The sequence below is a fragment of the Cricetulus griseus genome, chromosome 3, assembly GCF_003668045.3.
Source record: "Cricetulus griseus strain 17A/GY chromosome 3, alternate assembly CriGri-PICRH-1.0, whole genome shotgun sequence".
Lineage (NCBI taxonomy): Eukaryota > Metazoa > Chordata > Mammalia > Rodentia > Cricetidae > Cricetulus > Cricetulus griseus.
Window position 1 is genome coordinate 258,887,014 of NC_048596.1, and position 12,293 is coordinate 258,899,306.

Consider the following 12,293-nt stretch of genomic DNA (forward strand, 5'->3'; position numbering starts at 1 on the left):
AGCATACATATGTGTAAAGGCCCTTAAAATGACCTATTTGTACTATCTTCACTTTGTCTCTGCCTTTGTAACTACATAAGGAGGAAGCAATAGGTTTGACAACAGGAGAGTTCAGATTTAAATCGGTTCAAACAAAATATCAGAAATGGCTCATACATCACTCAAGATATTGACATAGTTTCTGATCTGGACAGCCACTGGTAGCTTGATGCTTGCTTATTATCCAACTGCTAATCATGGAATTGGGAAGAGCAAAGGATACCAAGTTAGGAAAGGTAACAAACCACATGCTCAGCTAAATCCTGGCTTAATTTCCAACACTGTTTACTCCATTATCCTACATACACTACTGCGTTTACTTGAGCTAATGTTTCAATAAAGCAAATAATGAACAAGAGCTTGGGTTTTTATCCCTTTTCCTCACTCACTGTTATATCTCCGGCTCCTAAAATAACACTCAATTCCAAACAGCTAGATACCCAAAGTAACACAAATTTCCTGGTTGATTATGGAATATCAGAAGTCTTAAATACTATTACATGGGTTAAAAGATTAAAATACTTACTGTCAGAGATGAGCTACATGTCTGTGCACTTTTATGGTCAGCATTGATGGTCAGTTTGACAGGATCTAGACTCACTTAGGAGACAGACCTCTAGGGGTGTCTATAAAGGCGTTTCTACATTGCCTTAATTGAAAAGGAAAGTTCCACTGTAAATGTCAGTGACGTTATTCCATGTGATGGAACCCTGGATTGAATAAAAAGGAGAAAATGAGTGAAGCACAAGCTTGCATCTCTCTCTTCTTCCTGACTATAGACAAAACATGACCGTCTGTCTCACACTTCTACCACCATGGCTTCCTTCTTATGATGGACTTCATCCTCCAACTGTGCTTAAAAAATGCTCATGCTCTTAAGTTATTTCTTGTTAGGCATCGGTTTATAGCAGCACAACAAATAACTAATATGTGCATTGCTTTGTAAATCATTGCTAGAGTTGGAAAAAAATTCTGCACTTGTGAAGGTTCCAGAAAGTGAATATGATCAAGAATGACAAACATTGTGAGATGATTATCAATAAATATTGTGAGATGAGATTTAGTTACAGGATGAATCTTGACTTCAAATATTTGCAAACCTATCATATAAAAAAAGTAGGTGTATCCCAGGAGGTTGTGGGACACACCTTTAATTCCAGCACTCGGGAGTCAGAGGCAGGTGGGTCTTTGTCATTTTGAGACCAGCCTGGTCTACAAAGCTAGTTCCAGGACAACTAGGGCTGTTACACAGGGGAACTCTGACTTGAAAAAAATAATGTAGGTGTATTTTGAATAATAATTTCCAAAAATACACTTGGGGTCCATGGGTAGCTGCTATATTTCTATTTACCATTGATGTTTTTTTTCTTATTTATTTCCAATTTATTTAACTATCCAACAGGCTAAGTTGTAATAAAATAACTTCTGTTTACTCTTGAAGGACTGGTTTAAATGAGCCCACAAGACCCAAGATAAATAATAATTAGGTATTTATTAGGAAAGCACTTACACGGATAAGAATAAATAACCACAGAGAATGCAGTCTCTGTCCTTCTGATACTCTCTACAACCCAAGAGAGCTTGAGCCAGCCCCTCCTCTACCTTATAATGGGTCACATCTGCACCTGAAACTATGCCCAAAGGGCGTGGCCACCACCACAAGTTCACTGACAAGGTAAGATGCCACTCCATACTCTCAGCATTCATCCAAGAATTTGAGGACTATTGATCTTATAGAATGGATTCATTCTTCAGAGATCTATATGATAGAGAAGGTTCTGACTCAGTTTAGAAGTTAGGGGACCTGTTGGATTGTTCTAATTTAAGAGAAGAGCAGTTCCAACTATTAACATATATAAGAGAAGTTGGCTTGTTTCAGATCAGCTTAGAACATCAACTAAAGATAAAGATTCCTTGTCTTGCTTCCAATGGCATTTCAAATTCAAAGAAATTACTCTTGGTTTTCATTAGTACCTGATCTTATGTGTACAAGGAATGAGTCAAGGAAATTTTTCTTTAATTCAAAACAAACAGAATGCTTGCATGCTGAATGGCTGGGCAGAACTTTGATGTTCCCTGAGAAAGTTTATTGTTGGTCAGGGAACTGGTAATGCAAGAGAAGGAAAGGGATGCTAGAATACTTCTGTGGGTAAAGTGTTTGCTGCAAGAGTATGAAGATTTGAGTTAGAGTCTTTAACCTTCAAATAGGAAGTAGGGCTGGTGGCATCCAACCAGAACCCCATTACTTGGGGATAGAGATGATGGGTTATCCCAGGGTATTCTTGGCCAGCCATTCCATCCCAAGAGGTAAGCTCCATGTATAATGAGAGGCCTTGTATTTTAAAAAGGGGTAAATGAAAGAGGAATACACCAGAAGTCCACCTGTGCTCTTCACCACCTGCCCGTGCACATACATCAGTAGCGATGTCCACGAGCAGCCCAAGAAACAGCATGGAAATCACTGCCACTCTATGCTGGTTTTGTTTTGTCATCATAAAGATACAAAAGTGGATGAGATGGCTTTTAATCTCTCTATAAACATGATATATATGATAGCTATAAAAATAGGATTTTATATGGACAATATCTTCCAGAAAGCCAATCCTTATAAATGGTATGCATCATGCATTATTTGGGGGAAAAGAAGAAAATAGTGGATATCTTCTGTTTAAATAAATAGTATCTCTCTGAGTGTCAAAGTGGTAATCAAAGAGTTTATGTTAGGATGTATGTTTTCACAGGTTTTTCTTTTGCTTGTTTCGTGGACTTGCTTTGGAAAGCTTCTTCAAGACAACACTCTGGCAGAAGAGATGGGGAAAGTTAATGTTATTAATGAAGTTATTAATCAAGTTAATGTCCATTCAGAACATGTTATCTGTCAAAGTTAGGATTGAGACTGGACAGTTTGCTCCCTTTTCTTCCTTAAGCTGCCCCTAGAGAGCTTTGTTCTTCTTCTTGTGCTAGGTTTGTTCTCGCAGGCTTTCCATGCTGGAGCAGGAACACAAGAGGTACCAATAACTATCTATATAAAAGGCTTCCCTGACTCTCCTAAATGTAATAGTTTCTTATACCTTACCTCTTACTGTCTAAATACATCTTTATTTTTATGTCAGTGATCCATACCAAAACTCTTTGCTTCTTTTACCATGAAACCGAGAATTTTCACAATAAAATATTTTTTTGTATCCCTCATGAATTTCTTGCTATTAGCTGACAGAGACCTCTCTTTTGTCTCTTAGTGGATGGCCTCATGAAAAGGTTTTAAACAGTTTCACATACTAGGTTGTGGATGGCTTAGCGCACACACCCACACCCACACCCCTATACCCCCCCCCCACACACACCAAGTTTTACCTTGAATCTTTTTCTGTACTTCCTGCATAGTCCTGTTTCCTCTTCCATTTCCATCACACCCTCTCTTCCAGAATCCCCATTCCTCCCAGGTAGTAACTATCACCCGGATGCACACACCCTTTTGAAAACCTAAGGATCACCTGCATGTTGATGCGATGTGTTTGAATCACCCGGAGCTCTGTGAACATTACCTCATATTGCTATCAGCAGCCATTTCTCTGTCTTAACTCTCCTTCACTCACTTGGGGCTCAAACTGCTACTTACTTCATCTGTCTCCACCACTCCAAAAAGAACCAAGTAATAGTTTTGATCCCCATGGGGGTCAATTACCTTCTTGGGGCTCAATGTTGTATATTTTGTCCTCAAGAAAAACTGCCATTTTGCACGTGGCTTTTTCAATTGCAAAACTGGAAAGGTGGACAGATTAAATGAGAGGGGAGGCAAATATTTTGGATAGATTTACCCAAATCCACCACTACACCTGGAAAAACTATAAAGAAAAGACAGACTTGCTAACATTTAAATCTGGGCCTTATGATGCATTAACTGTTTGCACTTAAGAAGTTGTGTGGCCATGAAACCTCAGCTTCTTAATGTGTTGAATGTAGATAATAATGACAACTTTATTGGATTACTGTATAAGACAAAGAAAATAGATATTGTGTTTAAACTCTTGGAACTTGAGAGGAAGGGGCACTGAATAAATCATACCAATTACTATGACTAATACTACAAGTTAATTCCATTCCTATTAATGAGAGAAATGAACACTTTCTCCATGCAATTTAACTGTTATTCATTGAACACCATCTGGATTTTCTGGATAAGTATGCCTGTTAGTGACTGTGTGAAAGTGACCCGAGTTTTAACTCTTTTAACATTTCTTTCATCCTCAACTCAGCCCACTATATAAAATCCAATATTTCAGTATAATATTTAAAGTGCAATTTTGTTTTCTCGTTCAGATTTTCTAGATTCTTCTATTGCCCTTAACCCCATAATTTACATTGTTCACAAGTCAGAATATGTGTGCACGTGTGGTATGTGTGGTATGCGTGTGTGTACATGTCTGGCATGTGTGCATGTGGTGTGTGTATGTATGTGGCCTGTATGTGTACATGTGAATGTATGTGCATGAACGTTTGGTATGTATGTGATGTGTGTGCATGTGTATGCATGTGGTATGTGTGTGGCATGTATGTGTGTATGTGAATACATGTATGTGCATGTATGGTGTGTATGTGGTGTGTGTGCATATGTGATGTGTGGTATGTGTGTGGCATGTGTGTTTTTGTGAATGCATGCTGTGTGCATTTGTGGTGTATGTATGTGCCATTTGTGTGTGTGTGTGTGTGTGTGTGTGTGTGTGTGTGTGTTGTATTGTGGTTTGAGTATGTGTGTGGTTTGTGTGTGTGTTCCTTTTTATTGAAAACAGATTCTAATCACTCTGAGACCTGCTATGATACAACTTCACAGGTAGGACCTTTCTTCTCCACTCTCACAGCAAAAAGGGAATTCAAGCCCAACTATAAGATAGTTTCTTACTTACTATGATATTATTCCCAATAACTTCACCAGTAGTACAGACACAGCGGTTGTCTGAGCTGTCTGCTTCCAGGTCCTGGTGCTTATGGGGGTCATAAGCTACCCAGCATCCCCAGAGAGACACAGAGCATATATTGCTAGCCTGGAAAGGGATGATTCAAAGCAGAAATCGGAGTGGTAACATGCATCACCTTTGCACTATTGTAAAGTCGTCCTGCATTAGAGAGAGAGAGAGAGAGAGAGAGAGAGAGAGAGAGAGAGAGAGAGAGAGAGAGTGTGTGTGTGTGTGTGTGTGTGTGTGTTGTCAGTTGTGTGACTCGAACACTTCTAGAATCTGGTTGTTTTATTTGTTTGTCCACAAATGGAGGCTGTTAATGACTTCTGTAACTGTGAGGATATAAGAAAACTTTTGTAATGTAAGCAGAGGTTTACATTTAAACATTTTAATAATAATAACGTCTTTATCTTGATTTACTTGTAGGTGTATAGGCGCCTGCTGCTAGATTTGAATTCATCTGGGCTATTCCATATCTCCACTATTTTCACAGTGCCAAGCAACTATTGGCAAGACACATATGTGCCTCTTTACCTTTCATTCTCAGGACTCCTGTGTCCTGAGGAGCCTCCAGCGGATGAAGTAATGTCTGAGGTCCACCTTCTTCAACTCAGAACACACTAAGACTTTCAATTGTTGGTAGCTGCTGATAGTTCCTAAAACTAAAGTTTGGAGTATAAGCATTCTGTTATTTTCTTTTATTTTGTTCATCTCCAATGAAAGGGTACCCAATTCCTTGTTTTCTAAGCAGAGCTCCTATGTCTTACCACTTAACTTTCGTTTAATGGAAAGCTAATGTTTTGGTGTGGGCTAAATATAAATGGCTGCTATTGAGTGGAAGATAAACAACATAGCAGGCTAGCACCTTAATTCACCAGGACAGAAAATTCAGTTCAGGATTTCTAAAACAGAAATGAAATTGAAAAACAAGAAACAAAAGAACAAACAAACAAAAACTGACTTCAGCATTCTGACTGGAATGTTTTATGATACTGCCTTAGATTTTTTAAAATGAGATAATCATTAGCCAGATGAGAGAACATGTAAAAATAGGGAAAGAAGAAAAAATGTACAACAACAACAACAACAACAACAACAACAGCAAACCCCCAAATACCCCAATCAAGCCCATTCTTAAAAGGCTATTAAATACATGTTAGGGTCTAAGATTCCTGACTCTTCATGTGAATTGATTCCCTCATTTTTAGGAGAGCAGTGCATCTTTCTCATAAAAGGAGCTCTGCAAACCTCTGATAGTTTTCACTTGCATGTTTTTCGTCAAAGGACTTGAGTTGGTTCAATTAATTATGACTCCCCACTGAGTTCCATTTTCATCGGAACCCACATGGCAAAGCTGTAAATGATACGTGCAAACAAGGAGTCATCTCTGGGGAGAGCCATCTTTGAGGACTGTGCTCTTGCTTGTGAGATGCTAACAGTGTGTGCAGCTACGTTTTGCGGTTGTGACCTATGAAAAGACACTTCTGCTGTCTTTTCTGCTTTTTAGTATTAGTGTCAAAACATCCCTCTTTCACATTGTTGGAGAACAAGGTGAGAAGGTGAATCACACAGTTCTAGGAATTCATCGTGCTGGAGGATGGATGAGACAGTCTACATTTACTCAGGTATTATTGAAATGAATACACCTCTTTCAATCTGATTTTGAAAGTTTTCCAGTGATTATTGCAACTTGTAGATGAAGATGTGCAATGGCTGCTAAGAGGACAGAGAATCAGGTCTTCTTCAGGGATGATCCCTGTCTTAGGTTATTGATTTCTAAGTCGTCATCCCTAAACACATATATGTACTATATACAAGCAATACTAAATGCACTCAGCAAGAATAGATTGTGTATACATATATACATATATAATAATTATTATTAAGGAAGATGTCAGGAATTTGAGAGTAGGGTCATGGGAGGAGTCTGAGAGGAAGGAGGAATAGTGGAAATGATGTAAATACATTATTCATATGTGAAATTCTTAAAAAGTCAATTAAAATAATGAAATGAAATTAACACACTTCACCACAAAGCTAGGATTAGAGTGAATTTAACATTGAAAAGATTAATTTCTTTCTATGGAAAAATATATTTTCAAAACCCAGGTAAGACTTCACATAAGTTTCAAAAAGTAAATGGAAGAATAAACCAATAGGCTTTAGATTGTTTATGAAATTTTGGTTTTGGGGCAATACATCCAACATGACAGAGAGACTACTGTTATCTAGTTTGCTTTTGATGAATGCACTTACAAACCGAGGTATCCTTCAAGTAACGTAGAGATTACACTGGGTCATCAGTTTGTCAATGAATGTAGCATTGCAAAGTACTTTTGAGCTCAGGATGTACTATGATGGACCCTTGACAAACTATGTTCTCAGTCAGCTCTTTTCCTTGGGAATTATACATTCCCAGTCCAGTTCCTTATTATCTCTGCATCTCACTTTTCCTGCCATAAATGGATTTACTAATGCCTACCTTAAAGAGTGATTTTGGGGAATTACATACGCTATGTTACTTTGAGAGCTTCATACATAATCAAATGTAATTGTTATGCTAATTGACGGTATGCCTTAGACCTATAGTGTGAGCTTTATCTGAAGACTCATTAGAATTCTCAGCTCCACACAACTATTGAATATGAAATCTGGGAGCTGGTCCCAGATTCATATTTTAATAAGCCTTCCAGGTGATTTTGATACACATTCAATTCTGGGAAAACTGTTACAGGGCAAAATGAACTTTGGAAGTCCCTTCAATGACTCATTTAAACAGGGATTCATCACCATTCTAAAAACCTCAGTCCACAAGGTGGTTTATGCTTAATTTTTAAGCCACGGAAAGAACAATTTCCTTACAAATATAAAATCTGCCATTATGCATAAGCAAAACTTTATTACTAATGATTTAAATATCATCTGAGACTTATTGGAGTATAAGTCATTAATATGTAATTGTGAACAGCTCACTAATTATCTGGTTTGGTTCTCCTAATAATTTTAAGAGATAGAGGTTGTTAGTAGCCATGTTTTTTAGAGACAAACAGATAATATGGCTGAAGTTGCCCCAAACAGTGATGGATCTGAGCTGCACAACAAGATTTCAAACATTTTATGTCTACATACTTTATGAAATTGAAATGTTCATAGCTATCCATTTATTTTGACAGGATTACTGAACAAATATTCACAACCATATTAATAAATTTATATATTTCTGTATGTATCTATCTTGCTTTTACAGAAGAGCTACAGACCCTTATTCTTGGTCACAGATACTGTCCTTATTTTCTTGTGGAATTTATCATAATTTATAATATGTACAAATACCAACATGTAGATATAAGTCTCATGAGAGAAGAGGTTATATTTGTCTTAGTTGTTTTTTGTTGCCCCCTCTTTAGAAAAGTGCCAGGCACATTATTTACCTGTATTATTTTTAACTGAATGGGTGATCACGTCTCTCCTGGTGAACATTTCAGATTCACACTCTGTAACAAGAATATTTTTCTGTTGATCTGAAGAAATTTTGGTGAAGCCTCTACTTAGAAACAGATACACTCATTGGAGAATTACTCTACTATTAATTTGGCCAGCATGCTCTCAATTCATGGAACTGATATGATATTTCATTCAGACATTAATCATGTACCATAAAATTTGGAGTTGAAATGGATTTTGGAGAATATCTGATAGTTAGTGTGTACAAGGAGAATTCAGACCCTGAGGTTAAGTGACTAGTTCAAAGTTAAATGCTAGTTAGGGGCTAGGCTAGAAGCCACACTGAAAGTCAGTGTTGGTTGACTTCTAGTCAACATTTTTCTCACCCCAAACTGTCTTAACATAGGAGGGCTGGCTTTGAGTGTGGACATGTGGCATTTGAAAGGCAGGCACACTCCGAGAAAACCTGTCCTTCATATGACTAAATGCAATTGGAACTTGCTTCTCAACGAACAGAACTGTAGATTTTGTCAAATGAATATCATGATGCCTCAATTTCCTTATCTCTGATTTGGGGGACAAATGGAATTACCTAAAAATTTTATAAGCCCAGATACCATTTGAAGTGGCCATCCTATGTCCTAATTTGATTTCTGTTGCTGTGATAAAACATGAACCACTACCAACTTGGGCGTGAAAGGGTTTATTTTACTTATAGCTTACAGTCTGTCATCTAAGCCAAGGCTGGAACTCAAGGCAAGAGCCTGAGGAATTGAAGCAGAGATTATGGAGGAAGGCTGCTGACTGGCTTAATTTCCATGGGTTTCTCAGCTTGCTTTCTTGCACAACCTAGGATTATTTGCTAAGGGATGATACTACCCATAGTGGAATAGCCACTTCCACATCAATAATTAATATAGAAGATGCCTCACAGACATAATCACAGTCTGATAGATACAGTTCTTCAATTGAGGTTCTCTCTTCCCAGGTGACTGTATTTTAAGTCATGCTGACAAAAACTAACTAGCATAATTGACCCCTTATTCTTTAAACTATAATCTTTCCTTTTGTCTTCATCTACAAGTCTCAAATAGTATTGCAATATAGAGCATAGTATAATGTTAAACATCCCAGCATCTTTAAAAACTCCATATGCTTTAAGAGTCTAAATCCAAAGTGTCTTTGACAGTTGTTGAGGAAAGTTTCCACCCCACCAGCCTGGTCTCACAACCACTTCAGCCCCAAATAAACACACAGGCGCTATATTAATTTTTAAATGTTGGCTGCTGACTAGGGCTTCTTATTGGCTAGTTCTGTCTTAATTATTAACCCATTTCTATCAGTCTATGTATTGCTACGAGACTGTGGCTTACCTGGTAATGCCCTGGCATGTTGTTACACCTTCAGGAGCACCGTGACTCTGTGTGGCAGCCTCATTCTGCCTACCTTTCCCAGAATTCTCCTTGTCTCCTAGACCCACCTATCTTCCTGTCTCATTGGCCAAACAGTGTTTTATTTATTAACCAATAAGCGAAACATATATCCAGAAAGACTTCACCCATCAGACAGTTCCAAGTCATCTACTATGGGTTCTTCTAAAATCACAAATAAGTTACAAGCTTCTTACTTCAAGAGGAAGAATCATGGGAAAGTCACAATAAAATCAAAGCAAAACCAACATCCAAAATAATGAATCAAATCTGGCAGCTCAATGCCTGGCATCTGGTATTCACTCAATCTTTGGGCTGCAAAGGATATGACTGCTCTATTTCTGCCATTGCCATCTGTAGCACATATAGCTTGTCTCTTGGGCATACGTTGGCTCTGTTTCACACTTGCTGTTCTTTGCAGCAGTCAACCCATGATCCCGCCGTTCTCAGTATCCTGGCTTATCCACTGAAATTGAGGCTGCAGGTTAATGTATGGCTCCTGGTTTTTCTTCAGTGAATAGAATCACTATTCTAACTCTGCTACATGGTGCCAAGCTTCAGCTTCTCCTCATGATCCCTTCAATCTTGGGATTTCCATAGCAACTGAAGCTGTACTTCTCTCAACATTCCTATCATTCAAGTTCCTATAACAGCTCATTAAGCTCCGAGAATTCAACACATTTTTTTTCTAGTCCAAAGCTCCAAAATCTTTCTATAATCCCCTCTAAAAGCAACACGGCCAGGTCCATCTAGAGCAATATCTTGCTCTTTTTGTACCAATTTCTATCCTAATTTGCTGTCTTTGGTGTGATAAAACACTGATCACAAACAACTTGAGGAGGGAAGGGTCTATTTGGCTTACAGGTTATAGGTCACCATTAAAGGAAGCCAAGGGAGGAATCCAAATCAAGAACCTGGAGGCACAGGAGCAGAAACAGATGAAACACAAAGGCTGTACTGTCTGGCTTACATGGCTTACTCAGCTTGATTTATCATACAACCTAAGACCACCTGCCAAAGGGCAGTGCCATGTTCAGTGTGATGACCACTCCCATATCAATCATGTATCGACAAGATGTTTTACAGACAGACTAGTCTGATATACACAACTCCTCAATTGAGGTCCCCCCTTTGTGTGACTCTACTTTGTGTCATGTTGACAAAAAGTCATCTATGGCTGGTGACTTGTATTGCATAATTGATACCCAGGGAGAATTTGTTCACCATCATCTTAGGTATGCATGCACTTAGTGATCAGCAAAGCAAACACAGGCTAAACATACCTGAGAAAACAGGTAAGGTGCTGAAAGTTTACCTAATTTGATTCCTTAACAAAAAGGATTTATTAGTCCTACTTATGAAGTTATTGATTTACTAAAAATTGTAATAGAAATACATTCTATAGTTTTTCCCTATTCTAGAATTAAATCTAATTTATGTGTTTGAGAGAGTGTGAAAGTTCCTTATACAGAAGATGTCTAATGGGTACATAGCATGCACACACAGCACACATGTATTTTATGTGCACATATCTCCCTGCACATACAGTAAACACAAACAAATGTGTATCTATGCTTGTGTTTGTATCCTGTAAAATAATTCCTAAGACAACTGAGGCAATGATTTTGTGTGAGTCCCCATCAATGAATGGTTAGATTTATAGCAAATACAGCAGAATGATCAGAAAGGGCCAGCAGGGGACAGGTAAAAGCCCTCTTACAGCATTTGGCAAAGCCACTACATTTTCCTAATTAGAGGATTTTTAAGTAGTTAAGCCATTTGCAGCCTGTTCAATAAAGACATTCATGTCAGAGGAACCGATTGTGGAATGTGAAGTGCATTTGGTACATAAACCCATTGGCCAGAATGTGTCATGATTCTCTTAAAAACAAAGAGAACATGAGGAGGGAGAAAAGAAGAGGTTTTCAGGTTTGTTTATTTATATATTAACTCTGTGTGGAGACTTGCTTTCTTTTTGAGGATGAAAGAGGAAAAAAAAAAAACCACACTTTGTTTCATAGGCAGGCCGACTGGACCGCCTCGAAGGCTGACAGGCACAAAACACAAGTCTGAGAATTGGTTCTGTGGCTCCCATTAGAAGGAAGGAATTGTCAATTACCCATAATTAATATTTACTGGAGGACCCAAGAGGTAGGCAAGAGGGAGTGTCAAACACATCCACAAAAGGTTATGCTATTTCAAGTTAAATATAGATTTGGCTGGAGGTTTTCCCACCAGCATCGTATTTTTTCATTCCTTTAGAAATCTAGCTGTGTCTTTTAAAGAAGGGTTGACCGTATATTCTTTAACTTGTTTCTTTTTCACTTCTCCCTAAGGCAAAAGGAAGCAACGGTAACAAAAATAAAAGTTTTTATGACCTCTCTGAATTGGGGTACTAAGACAAGAGTTAAATGAAGAGGCGTGG